Source organism: Sus scrofa, chromosome 3, assembly GCF_054392235.1.
Source record: "Sus scrofa isolate SSC_HxYL_T2T_F1_AM1 chromosome 3, Sscrofa_HxYL_maternal_Yorkshire_Landrace_v2.0, whole genome shotgun sequence".
Lineage (NCBI taxonomy): Eukaryota > Metazoa > Chordata > Mammalia > Artiodactyla > Suidae > Sus > Sus scrofa.
The window spans coordinates 121,513,933-121,528,728 of record NC_139385.1 but is presented as its reverse complement, the minus strand read 5'-3'; the positions used below and the strand labels follow the sequence as shown (position 1 = coordinate 121,528,728).

Genomic DNA, 14,796 nt, shown 5'->3' with positions numbered 1-14,796 from the left:
CACAAATAGGAAAATAATCACAATTGTGGAGGTTCTCCCCAAGTGTTGAGGGATACAGCCCCCACACTGGGCTCCCAAGCTGGGGGTCCTGCTCTGAAAAGACAACCTCCCAGAACATGTGGCTTTGAAGGCCAGCAGGGGTTGCATACAGGAGAGCCAGAGGGCTGTAGGAAACAGACTCCAGTTTTAGAGGGCACACAAAGAATCTCACATACGCCAAGACCCAGCACAGAGGCAGTGATCTGAAACAATCCTACATCAGACCCACTTATTGATCTTGCAAATCCTCCCAGAGAGGCAGAAAGCAATAAGGACTCCCCCAGAAGACATGAATGAGGTGCCAGCCATTTGGGGGAGATGGTTCTAACACAAGGAAACTAATGTTCACTGGCACCATTATTCCCACCTGTAGCTTATTAGCACCAAGGGCTTACCTGCCCACAAACCAGTAAGCACCAGTCCCAAGATGCCTCAGGCTGATTAGCCAGCCACTTGGTGCCCCAGCCTCACCTACCAACACCTGCATCAGCCCCAAGGACCCACAACAGGCCCTGTAGCTGGCTACCCCAGGACAGGGTCCCACCCACCAGCATGCCCACCAATGGGCCTGCATCAGCCTCAGGCACCTCCCCCTCAACGTAGTTCCCATACCAGCCACATTGGACCTGGCCCTGTCCAGCAGCAGCCTAGCAGCTTCACATATGGCAGGCCCTGGAAGTCACTAGGCAAAGGGGCAGCCCCACCTATCAGCATATCCACAGTAGTCCCTGTCACAAAAGAAGAGCCCATACAGCCCACTTATGGGGTACCACTGGAGGCAAATAGCTCTGGTGACCAGAGCGGAGTATACTTCTGGATCCCAAAGAACAATTCCTACATATGGACAATTTCTCCAAGATTGGGAAACATAACTGACTTACCTAGTACATGGAAATAAAAACAGTGAATTAGGCCAAAAGGAGGCAACAGAATATGTTCTAAACAAAGAACAAGGCAAAATCCCCAAAGAAGAGCTAAACAAAGTGGAGATAAGAAATCTATTCAGGAGTTCCCGTCGTGGCGCAGTGGTTAACGAATCCGACTAGGAACCATGCGGTTGCGGGTTCGGTCCCTGCCCTTGCTCAGTGGGTTAACGATCTGGCGTTGCCGTGAGCTGTGGTGTAGGTTGCAGACGCGGCTCGGATCCTGCGTTGCTGTGGCTCTGGCGTAGGCCGGTGGCTACAGCTCCGATTCAACCCCTAGCCTGGGAACCTCCATATGCCGCGGGAGCGGCCCAAGAAATAGCAACAATAACAACAACAACAACAACAAAAAAGACAAAAAAAAAAAAAAAAAAAAAAAAGAAATCTATTCAATAAAGGGTTCAAGGTAATGATCATAAAGATGCTCAACAAACTTGGGAGAAGAATGGATGAACACAGTGATAAGTTTAACAAAGAGTTAGAAAATACAAAGAAGAACCAAATGAAACTAAAGAATAGAATAACTGAAATAAATAAATACACCTGAAGGAATTGAGAATAAATTTGAGGACACAGAGGAATGGATCAAAAAACTGAAAGAGCAGAGGAAATCACCTACACTGAACAGAAATATATATATATATATATATATATATATATATATATATATATATGAGAATGTTTAAAATGAGACAACATCAAGCATATTAACATTCACACTGTAGATATTACAAAAGAAGAGAAAGAAAGGGGCAGAGAATAATTTGAAGAAATGATAGATGAAAGCTTCCCTAACCTGGGAAAGAAACCAGACTTCCATATCCAGGAAGCATAGTAAGTCGCAAATAAGATGAACCTAGGCATTCCTGTCATGGCACAGTGGTTAACGAATCCGACTAGGAACCATGAGGTGGCGGGTTTGATCCCTGCCCTTGCTCAGTGGGTTAACGATCCAGCGTTGCCATGAGCTGTGGTGTAGGTTGCAGGCACGGCTCGGATCCTGCGTTGCTGTGGCTCTGGTGTAGGCCAGTGGCTACAGCTCCGATTAGACCCCTAGCCTGGGAAACTCCATATGCCATGGGCGCAGCCCAAGAAATGGCAAAAAGAAAAAAAAAAAAAAAGATGACCCTAAAGATTTGCACCAAGAAATACTACAATTACAATGGCAAAAATTAATGAAAAAAAAAAATCTTAGCAGCAAAGCAAAAGCAACTAGTTATGTACAAAACAACTCTCATAAGACTATCAGCCAACATTTTAGCAGAAATTTTGCAGGCCAAAAGGGAGTGGCACAATATATTTAAAGGGCTAAAAGAAAAAAAAAAAAAACACCTATAACCAAGAATACTCTACTGAGCAAAGCTATTACTCACATTTGAAGGTGAGATAAAGAGTTTTACAGACAAGCAAAGTACAAACAAGAGTTCAGTATCACTAAACTAGATTTATAAGAAATGACAAAGGGATTTCTCTAAGTGGAAAAGACCATAACTGCAAATATAAAAATTATGAAAGGAAAAATGTCATTGGTTAAAGTAAACATGGTAAAGGCAGTAGATCAACCACATACAAAGCTAACAGGGAGATTAAAAGACAAGAGTAGTAAAATCGTCTATATCCATAATAAGTAGTTAAAGGATACACAAACAGAAAGATGTAAAATATGATGTCAATAACATTAAACATTGCCAGAGGGGTAGTAAAAATACAGAGTTATTAGAATGTATTCATAATTAAGTGATCATCAACTTAAAATAAGCTTATAGATAGACAGATATGAACACACACCTACTTCATGGTAATCAAAAACCAAAAGTCTGTAATAGCTATGAACACAAACACAAAAGGAGAAAAATCCAATCCCAACATAACACTAAACAAAGTCAAATACAAGGGAAGAGAACAAAATAGAAAAAAGGAACAAAAAGGAACTACAAAACAACTAGAACACAATTAATAAAATGGCAATAAATACAAAAATATCAATAATTATTTTAATTGAAAAAAAAAATCACCCTTTGGAGTTCCTGTCATGGCTCAGTGGTTAATGAATCCGACTAGGAACCATGAAGTTGTGAGTTCGATCCCTGGCCTTGCTCAGTGGGTTAAGGATCCGGTATTGCCACGAGCTCTGGTGTAGGTTGCAGACCTGGCTTGGATCCCACATTGTTGTGGCTCTGGCATAGGCCAGTAGCTAGAGCTCCAATTGGACCCCAGCCTGGGAATCTCCATATGCCACGGGAGCAGCCCAAGAAAAGGCAAAAAGACAAAAAAATAAAAAATAAAAAATTATTATTATTTTAATTGTAAATAAACCAAGTGCTCCAATGAAAAGACACGGAGTGGCTAAATGGATACAAAAACAAGATCCATATATATGCTGCCTACAAGATTCATTTCAAATCTGAAGATACAGACTGGGAGTTCCCATTGTGGTGCAACAGAAACAAAACCAACTAGGAACCATGAGGTTGTGGTTTTGATCTCAGGCCTCGCTCAGTGGGTTATCGATCTAACTTTGCCATGAGCTGTGGTGTGGGTGGCAGACATGGCTCGGATCTGGCATTGCTGTGGCTCTGGCGTAGGCCAGCAGCAACAGCTCCAATTAGACCTCCAGCCTGGGAACCTCCACATGCTACAGATGTGGCCCTAAAAGGACAAAAGACCAAAAAAGAGAAAAGTTCCCGTCGTGGCTCAGTGGCTGACGAATCCAACTAGGAACCATGAGGTTGCGGGTTCGATCCCTGGCCTTGCTCAGTGGGTTAGGGATCCAGCGTTGCCGTGAGCTGTCATATAAGTTGCAGACGTGGCTCGGATCCTGTGTTGCTGTGGCTCTGGTGTAGGTCAGTGGCTACAGCTCCGATTAGACCCCTAGCCTGGGAACCTCCACATGCCACAGGAGTGGACCTAGAAAAGGCGAAAAAAAGACCAAAAAAAATATAAATAAATAAATAAATAAATAAAGACACAGAGTGAAAGCAAGGGGATGGGAAAAGCTATTCCATTCTAATGGAAACAGAAAGAAAGCTGGGGGAGCAATATTTATATCAAACACAATAGACTTTATAACAAAGACAAAAACAAGAGACAAAGAGGACATTATATAATGATAAAGGGACCAATCCAATAAGAAGACATGAGAATAGTAAATATATATGCACTCAACAAAAGAAAAAAAAGCAGTACAATATACATTCTTTTCAAGTGCACAAGGAATATCCTCCAGGATATATTATATGGTAGGCCACAGAACAAGTCTCAATAAATTGAAGAAGACTGAGATCATATCAAGCATCTTTTCTGACCACAATGGCATGAGACTAGAAATCAACTACAAGGAAAAAAACTTAAAACATGCGGAGACTAAAAAATACACTACTTGAAAAAAAAAAAAAAAAAGCTGGATTTATAAGAAATATTAACAAGTGGAACTCCCATTGTGGCACAGCGGAAATGAATCTGATTAGAATCTATGAGGATGTGGGCTTGATCCCTGGCCTCACTCAGTGGGCTGGGGATTTGGCATTGCCATGGGCTGTGGTCAGATGTAGTTGAGATGCCGCAGTGCTGTGGCTCTTGCATACGCCAGTAGCTGTAGCTCTGATTAGATCCCTAGCATGGGAACTTCTGTATGCCACAAGTTTAGTCCTAAAATGCAACAATAAATAAATTAATAAATTAATTTAAAAAAGAAATGTTAACAAGTCTCTGAAAGAGATCATAGAAGAAATTAAAATACCTGGAGACAAATGGAAATGGAAACATAATAATCCAAAAATCTCTGGGAAACAGGAAGAGCAGTACTAAAAAGGAAATTTAAAGCAATACAAGGATACCTCAAGAAACAAGGAAAATCTCAAATAAACCATCTAATCTTATACCTAAAGAAGCTAGAAAAAGAGCAACAAACAAAACCAAAAGTTAATAGAAGGAAAGAAATAATGAAGATCAGAGCAGAAATAAATGAAATAGATACTTTTTAAAAAATAGAAAGATCAATGAAACTAAGAGCCGGTTCTTTGAAAAAAATTAAAGAAACTGATAAACCTTCAGCCAGAAAAAAACTTAAAAAGAGAGATAGGGCTCAAACAAATAAAATCAAGAGAAGTTAGAACTGACACCACAGAAATGAAAAGCATCAAAAAGATTACTACAAAAAAATCATATACCAATAAATGGACAAGAGGAAACAGATAAATTCCTAGAAAGATACAATCTCACAAGACTAAATCAGGAGGAAAATAAAATATGAATGGATCAACTATAAATAATGACATCTAATCTGTAACTTAAAAAAATAACTCCCTGGAGTTCCCATAGATACAACTAGTATCTATGAGGATATAGGTTTGGTCTCTCACCTCACTCAGTGGATTGGGGATCCAGCATTGCTGTGAGCTATGGTACAGATTGCACATGCAGCTTGGTTCCCACATTGCTATGGCTCTGGTGCAGGCCAGCAGCTGTAGCTCTGATTTGACCCATAGCCTGGGAATGTCCATATGCCACAAGAGCAGCCCTAAAAAGCAAAACAAAACAAAACAAAACAAAACAAAAACCCTCCCATCAAACCAAAGTTCAGGACCAGATGGCTTCAGAGATGAATTCTACAAATATTTAAAGAAGAGTTAACAGCTATCCTTCTCAAACAATTCCAAAAAACTGCAGAGAAAGAAATGTTTCTTAACTCATTCTATGAGGCCCCCATCACTCTGATACCAAAATCAGATAGAGACACCACAAAAAAGAAAATTATAAACCAATATCACTGATTAACATAGATGCAAAAATCCTCAACAAAATATTAGCAAACCAAATCCAACAACACACTGAAACATGATCAAGTGCGGCTTATCCCAAGGATGCAAGGTTATTTCAATATCCACAAATCAGGAATTCCTGCTATGATACAGTGGGTTAAGAATCTGACTGTGGTGGCTCAGGTCACTGCTGAGGTGCACAGGTTTGATCCCCAGCCTAGTGCAATGGGTTAAAGAATCTGGCATTGCCACAGCTGCAGTGTAAGTCATAGCTGTGGCTCAGATTCAATCCCTGGCCCAGAAACTTTCATATGCTGCAGGTGTGGCCATAAAAAATGAAAATTTTTTAATTTTTTTAAAAATCCAGAAATCAATCAATGTAATACACCACATTAACAAATTAAAAAGTAAAAAATCATATGATCATCTCAATAGATGCAAAAAAAAGCTTTTGATAAAAATTCAACATCCATCTATGGTGAAAGCTCTCAACAAAGTGAGTACAGAAGAAACCTACCTCAACATAATAAAGGACATATATGACAAACCTACAGTCAACATCATACTCAATGGTGAAAAGCTAAAAGCACTTCTTCTAAGATCACGAAAAGACAGGGATGTCCACCCTCACCACTTGTACTTAACATGGTATTAAAAGTCCTAGTCACATCAATTACACAAGAAAAAGAAAAAAAAAAGGAATCCAAATTGGAAAGGAAGAAGAAAAACTTTCACTGTTTGCAGATGACATGATACTCTACAAAGAAAATCCTAAAGACACCACCAAAAACTACTAGAACTCATCAATGAATTCTATAAAGTTGCAAGACATGAAATTAATACATAGAAACTTGTTGCATTTCTACACTACTTCTACACTACAATGAACTATTCAGAAAGAGAAATTAAGAAAACAATTCTATTTACAATTGCATCAAAAAATACCTAGGAATAAGTCTAAAAAGCAGGTGAAAGACCTGCTCCTAAGAAAACTATATAAGACACTGATGAAAGATACTGAAAATGATCAAACAATGGAAAGATATACTGTGCCCATCGATTGAAAGAATTAACATTATTAAAATGACCATACTACCCAAGGCAATCTATAAATTCAATGCAATCCCCACAAAAAAAAAAAAAACCCTGCACAGAACAAGAACAAATAATTCTAAAATTTGTATAGAAACATAAAAGACTTGGTCCAAATTGCCAAAACAATCCTGAGAAAGAACAAAGCTGATGGTATCATACTCCCTCATTTCAAACTATACTACAAAGCTACAGTATTTAAAACAGTATGGTACTGGCACAAAGACCCATAGATCAATGGAATAGAATAGAGAGGCCAGAAATAAACCCACATTTATATGACCAATTAAACTATGACAAAAGAGGCAAGAATATACAATGGAGAAAGATCCTCTTCAATAAACAAGGTTGGAGAGTTCCCACTGTGGTTCAATGGGTTAAGGATCTAGCATTGTCTCTACAGAGGCTCAGGTCACTGCTGAGTCTTGGGTTTGTTCCCTGGCCTGGCATAGTGGGTTAGGTATTCAGCATTGCCACAGGTGTGGTGTACACAGGCCTGGGAACTTCTATATGCCACAGGTGCAGTCAAAAATAAATAAATAAATAAACAGGATTAAAACAGAATAGCTACATGCAAAAGAGTTTTACTAGACTAAAAAGGACCAAAAATGTTGGCAAAGATGTGGAAAAAAGGGAACATTTGTGGAATATTGGTGAAAATGTAAATTGGTACAGCCACTATTGAAAACAGTATGGATATTCCTCAAAAAAAATAATAGAACTACCATAATATCCAACAATTTCACTTATGGGTATTTTTCTGAAAAAATAAAACATGAATTCCAAAAGATACATGGTCCTATATTCAATGCAATATTATGTACAATAGTGTCCACTGATAGATGAATGAATAAATAAAATGTATACACTACACACACACAAATGACATATTACTAAGTCATAAAAAAAGAAATCTTAGCATTCATGCCAACATGGATTGACCTACTGGGTTTTATGCTAAGTGAAATGAGTCAGATGGAAAAAGAAAATACCATATGATTTAACTAACATGTGGAACCTAAGAAACAGACAAATGAACATACCAAACAGAAACAGACTCATAGATACAGAGAACAAACAAGTAGTTGCCAGAGGGGAGTATAGTGGGGAGGATGAATAAAATAAGTGAGAGAGATTAAGAATCACAAACTTCCAGGTACAAAATAAATGAGTCATAGGGATGAAATGTATAGCATGAGGAATATATCCATTAATATTTTTCAGTAACTTTGGTGACAGATGATAACTAGACTTAACATGGTGATCACTTTGTAATGTATAGAAATACTGAATCACTATGTTACAGACTGGGAACTAACAGTGTCATAGGTCATAGGTCATACTTCAGTTTTTAAAATATAAAAATAAAATTGTTTGGGACCATGGAAAACTCCCCATGTAGAAGAAATTAGCAATTGGAGAGATCAGGTATGCCCAGCAGTGCTATTTAGAGACCAAGGCTTGAGGGAAGGTGAAATTTAAAAAAAAGAGGAAGAAGTAAAAGTGTAAGAGGAAAACAGAGAAGGAAGGAAAGGATGGACAGAATGATTGGGTGCCAACCTGAACCAAAGACCACTCACCCTTGCCTCATCACACCTCTCATTCATTCACTCATTCATTCATTTATCAAACATTTTAGGATGCTCACTCTGCTCAAGACTCCAGAGTAAACACAATAAACAATCACCTATGTCTGCCTTCAAAGAACACGAGGTAAGACATGAAGAAAAGAAACCCTGCCAAACACCTGTTACACAATGTTGAAGGTGTTGTGTGTTATGGTAAGAAAGACACAGTATTGTGGGGGTCCACAGGAGGAAGAAGGGATGTCTAGTTGGAAGAGAGGATTTAAAAAAAAAAAAAAAAAGAAGCTAACATTTCACCAGTGCTCTAAAATCATTGGCAAAGGCAGCATGCAAAGATGAGATTAGGGCATTTGGGGAAGAAAAGAAAGGCAAAAAAAAGCATGATAAACCAGGGAAAGGAGGTGTGTGGAACACAGTGGCTGAACGCAGGGTGCAAAAAGGGAAGCATGGGTGATATGTGGAAAAGGCAGGAGCCAACAATCAAGGAGAGGACGGTAAAGTAAACACGAGTGCCACATTCACTCCGTGCTGTGGACAACAGGGAGCCCCTGCAGATTCGCAAACAAGAGAGACATGATCAGAACTGCCCCTGAGGAAAATTAATCAGTAGCGAAGTAATACAGAACCCTGTTGTGAACACAGCAGCTCAAGGGAGGAGAGGGCATGAGTTCATAGGAAGAAAGGGCCCTGGTCCACTGGGAATTTATTCTGCAATTCAACTGCAAGTGCTGAACAATATATCCTAGTGTTCATATTGCTGGAATTGTATCTGCCAGTTACTTCTTCCTGTGTATTCATGGCCAGGCTTTCTTTTCTGTGGGCTGCCCTAGAGAACAATAATAATAGCCTCGGCTTCCTATCACCTCCATTCTGTTCTACTCTTCTCTACAACACATTCATCTTTGCTCTCAGCTGGACAAGGGTTGTGTTTCTGATGGATACTCAATATCAAAGCCAAAAGCAATTATACTAGTACCTTTGGGTGCTGTGAGGAGGGCAGTCTAATGGTCACTCATGGAGATATATACCCAGGGCTCCCTTGCTCAGATGTTCAGACCCATAGGATAGGGACCTGTTGGGCTTCTCTGACTCCATCCCTACACCGGCCCTTGTGGAAAAATGACATCAAACGATTAGGGCAATTAATGAGCTCCTCAGAATGTACAGAGAGAAGATGAATGAATCCTCATCATTGCTGTAGGTTGGGGCTACTCCCAGAATAACTGATTCATCAAAAAAAACTGCACCAGCAGTTTCTGTCGTGGCTCATGAGGACGCAGGTTTGATCCATGGCGTTGCTCAGTGGGTTAAGGATCCAGCAGTGCCGTGAGCTGTGGTGTAGGTCGCAGATACAGCTCAGATTCTGCTTTGCTGTGGCTGTGACACAGGCCGGTGGCTACAGCTCCAATTGGATCTGTGGCCTGGGAACACCCATGGGCCACAGATTCGGCCCTAAAAAGACAAAAGGAAAAATGAAAAACTCACCAAATACAGAGTTCCCATTGTGGCTCAGCAGGTTAAGGACCCAAGATTCACTGTCACTGTGAGGAGTTCCTGTAGTGGTGCAGTGGAAACAAATCCGATTAGGAACCATGAGTTTTCGAGTTTGATCCCTGGCCTTGCTCAGTGGGTTGAAGATTGGGTGTTGCCGTGAGCTGTGGTGTGGGTCAAAGACACAGCTGGGATTGTGCATTGCTGTGGCTGTGGTGTAGGCCGGCAGCTGTAGCTCCAATATGACCCCTAGCCTGGGAACCTCCATATGCTGAGGGTGTGGCCCTAAAAAAGCAAAAAAAAAAAGATTGTCACTGTGAGAATGAGAGTTAAATCCCTGGCCTGCCGCAGTGGGTTAAGGATCCAATGTTGCCATAAGCTGCAGGTGTGCTGCAAGTGCAGCTCAGATCTGATGTTGCCATGGCTTTGGCACAGGCTACAGCTGCATCTCCAATTTGACCCCTGGCCTGGGAACTTCCATATGCTATAGGTATAGCCGTAAAAAGAAAAATAAATAAATATTTTTTTAAAACTCACCAAATATCTAAACTTTAAATGACTAGGTCCCTTGAAAACAACATATAACCAAATCTGTATATTGGAAACATTTCAGTATTTTCTGAGTTGGTTTTTTTTTTCCATTTTAAATAAATAATAGTTCTTTACATGGCACTTTTTTTAAAATGTCCTTTGCTTCACAGCCTGATTAATGACAGGCTCAGCTCCACAAAAAGCCAAGGAAGGGAAGAAAAATAAATGTGAAGACTCAGCCCTCTTTTAGGTCTCCTATGGCCTTCCAGGGTCAATACCCACAGCAGTTCCTGGAGAAGGCATAGTTTCAGACCTGAGCTGGGCCCTGAGGGCAAGTGTGGGATAAGCCCACATGTGTGGCTAATTATCCTTTCTGTTCTGGGCTAAACATTATCTTGAAAAAACCAAGTGGAAGTCAGCAGGATTTTACAAACTTCTGATCCTTCACTTTTGAGTTCCTGCCAGGTGGCATTATAAAAAGCAATGTACTTGGAGGCAGAGGCCTCAGTTTGAGACATGTGTATACTCTTTACTGGTCGTAGGACTTGAGACAAGTCACCTTAATCTCCAACTTCAGCTTCTTCCTCTTCAAAAAGGGGTTTCTCACAGGTTTTATAAAATAAAATGAGTGAAAGCACTGTGCAACAATATGGTATGAAGGCTGACCAAGTGCACCCTCTTCCTACCTGACTACAGGAGAGGTCATATAGGTAAAGGGCTTTGAAATCCTTACAAGGGACCCTTAAGAAGCAGGATGGAGTAGAAGTTCATGTGTGGCTTTCCACACCACAAATCTGTAGCAAAATCACTAAAAACAAACAAACAATAAAAAAACCTTCATATAAGTGGGGAGTGTGAGTATGTGATGATGCTGCATTTTATTTTTTAATTTTAATTTTTTTGGCTTTGTGTTTTTAGGGCCGCACCTGCGGCACATGGAGGTTCCCAGGCTAGGGGTCTTATCGGAGCTACAGCTGCCAGCCTACCACCACAGCCATAGCAACACAGGATCCGAGCAGCGTCTGTGACCTACACCACAGCTCACGGGAACGCCGGATCCTTAACTCACTGAGCAAGGCCAGGGATCAAACCCACAACTTCATGGTTCCTAGTTGGATTCACTTCCACTGCGCCACAATGGGAACTCCAAGGGTGCATTTTAAATGTGGCCATTCCAGTGTAACTTAGGAACATGAATCTGCAGAAACCATGAGAACAGGCTTAGACCTTCCCTGGGCTGCAGACGCCCCAGCTGACATCAGTGTTATATCACTGTTGTTGCATATCAGGAAACAGGTATGGCATATCAGGAAAATTTCATTCAAAGAGTTAAAACTTTCAAAGAATGGGCTTAAACAGGGCAGAATTTTGATACATTTCCATTCCATTCTGCACGTTTCCTAGGAAACACAGAATGGCTGGGCTGACTTGGACATGGAAAAATCAGGAGCCTCCTTTCTGGTTTCAACCTACTATTAAAACTTAGGTGAGGAGAGTATGGGGAGTATCTGTTTCTGAGTCTTTTTTTTTTTTTTTTTTTTGTCTTTTTTTTTTTTTTTCTTTTTAGGGCCGCAACATATGGAATTTCCCAGGCTAGGGGTCCAATCAGAGCTACAGCTGCCACAGTCACAGTGACTCAGGAACCAAGCCGCATCTGCAACCTACACCACAACTTATGGCAACACCAGATCCTTAACCCACTGAGCAAGGCCAGGGATCAAACCCACAACCTCATGATTCCTAGTCAGATTCATTTCCGCTGCCCCATGATGGGAACTCCTCTTTCTGGGTCTTAAATGGTAAAAGATGACGGAGCTTCCACAGTGGGAGAAAAAAAGATTAAATCCATTTCAAGAGGAAGCAAAACTAACCACTTCCCTGGCAGGTTAGTTTTATGTTGGACCTATTCTACAGGCATCCTTACTTCTGACTCCATGGCATTTTGCATATTTTATCCACAGTGTGTTTCAACAGTTTAGTTTTCAATAGGTTGCTTTCTGGCATTTCTTCTAACCTAATTAGATCTCTGCCTAAGCCAATGGAGTGACACTTTTTCTGGCTGAAGTTCTTTTGAGGATCATGAACAAACCCAGCACATCCAAATCCAATGCTTACAGTGGCTATCTCTTATGAAGCTCAACAAGGAAGGTCCTGATCTTTCATCTTTGCCTGATGTTTACGGCTTATTTAACTTCATTTGAAGAACATTATCCTCACTATTGCCTGAAAAATTATTTATCCTTTGGGTTATTATAGTAAACTTATAAGCAGACAGGGTTTTAGATTTTCCATCCTGTCTCAAAGAAAAATGAACAAGGAGCGCAAGACACCCAAAATTTCTCATCCATCATCGCCCACAGGCAGGTGATCTGCTTCAGCTATTCATGCTATACACAGCTCCTGCATTTCTCCTATTTTGCTGCCAGGGAGAGATGTGAATCAACAGCAACTCTGATGTCAGCAATACCCAGATGTTGGGCCCACTCCTCTTCCTGTGTAGGCCACGTGTTGTGGCTTCTGGTTCCTTTACAGAGCCCCAGCACTGACATTTATTTATAAACCCTAGCTCTGGCTTCCGTTCACTTTTCGACTCATATTCTCAATCCTGGCCTCATTGTCAAAGCTTCTTAGCACTCTGCTCTGACAGACCAAAATTCCCTCATTTTCATAAGGGTCTGTCTATACTGGGTTGCTAATTAACTTCTGGCTCTCCAAGTTACAGAGCTCATTTGCTGACTCACAAGAGACAACCAAAGGAAGCCCTTCATTAGCATTCCTAAGTTGCTCATTAGCCACTGGGAGAATCACACCATCCAAACTGTCAAATCCACCGGAATGCAGGAAGGAAAAGTGACTCTACTTGGATAAATGGCATTTTACCTCCACAAGAATTCACTGGTTATCTCCTAAGGGCTCAGCATTACTGAGGGAGGGCTATCAAATCTGTGCAAGGCAAATTCCTGTTCTCAAAGTGATGCAGATGAGACCTACATTTATGAAATAACTAAAGTACAAAGTACAATATACAAGAAGAATATAAGATATCAAGATCAAGGTAGTTTTGGAGTTCCCTGGTGATGCAGCAGGTTAAGGACCTGGCCTTGTCATTGCTGTGGCTTTCTCAGTCTGCAACTGTGGCGTGGGTTCAATCCCTGCCCAGGAACTTCTACATACCATGGGCATGCCCCTGCCCCCTACTCCAGGAAAAAAAAGAAAAAAAGAAAAAAAAAAAAGACCAAGGTAATATTACTCCAAAAAGTAAGATTAAGTTAACATTTTCAAAATCTATCAATGTAATATTGCAATTTAATAGAAAAATAATTTTAAAAATCAGTTTAATCAACGAGTAAAAATCATCTGATGAACGTCGACTCATGATTTAAAAGAAAAAACTAACTTAGCCAACAAGGAATAGAAGGGAACATTCTTCATCCAATAAAAGATGCATTTAACTGTGAATTTTTGAAAGTTTTTCCTCTGAAACTGGGAGCAAAACGAAGATTACTCACAAAACTTTTCAATTCCTGGGTAAACTGGAATGCACATGAGGAAAAAATTAACCCCTCTGTCACACCACACATAAAAATCAATCCCAAGTGGATTACAGATCTAAATATAAAAAGCAAAACAACAAAGCTTCTAGACAATAACGGGAGAATTAACCTTAGTGGTAGGCAAAGATTCCTTAAGATACGAATAGCACTGAGCATAATTTTAACACTGATAAATTGATATACACTAAAGTTAAAAACTGCTGTGCTTCAAAACACAACATTGAGGAGTTCCCATGGTGGTGCAGTGGTTAACAAATAGGACCAGGAACCATGAGGTTGCAGGTTTGATCCCTGGCCTTGCTCAGTGGGTTAAGGATCCGGCAATGCCAATGCTGTGAGCTGTGGTGTAGGCTGGCAGCTACAGCGCTGATTAGACCCCTAGCCTGGGAACCTCCAAATGCCGCGGGAGTGGCCCTAGAAAAAGAAAAAAAAAAAAAAAAAGACAAAAAAAACCCACAACATTGACAGAGAAAAAAACACATTATACATAACAGGAAAAAAGAGATTATCCAGACTCTATAAATAACTTATGCAAATTAATTATACAGACAACTCAAGTGAAACTGGACCAAAAGACTTGAATAGGCATTTCACAAAAGAAGTACCCAGATGGCCAATAAACATAAAAGTTTCTTAAACTCACTGAAGATCAATGAAGTACACATTAAAACCACAATATGATACCACTACACTTTTTCCAGAATGGTTAAAATTTGGGGACTACACCAAAGTTTTGGTGAGCATAAGGAGTACCTTAACCTCTCATGCACTGGTGCTGGGAGTATAAGTACATATAACTATTTTAAGAAGTAATAATATC

At 40.2% G+C, this 14,796-nt stretch overlaps 1 protein-coding gene across 1 annotated transcript in view; it reads right to left on the bottom strand.

Annotated features, from left to right (window-relative positions):
* Positions 1-9,852, bottom strand: part of ALK (ALK receptor tyrosine kinase) — an 805,341-nt gene extending 795,489 nt beyond the window's left edge. The window contains exon 1 of the mRNA XM_085019699.1: positions 9,377-9,852. The gene's annotated coding sequence lies outside the window, so the exon portion shown is untranslated. The remainder of the gene's footprint in view (positions 1-9,376) is intronic.
* Positions 9,853-14,796: the final 4,944 nt, after the last annotated feature.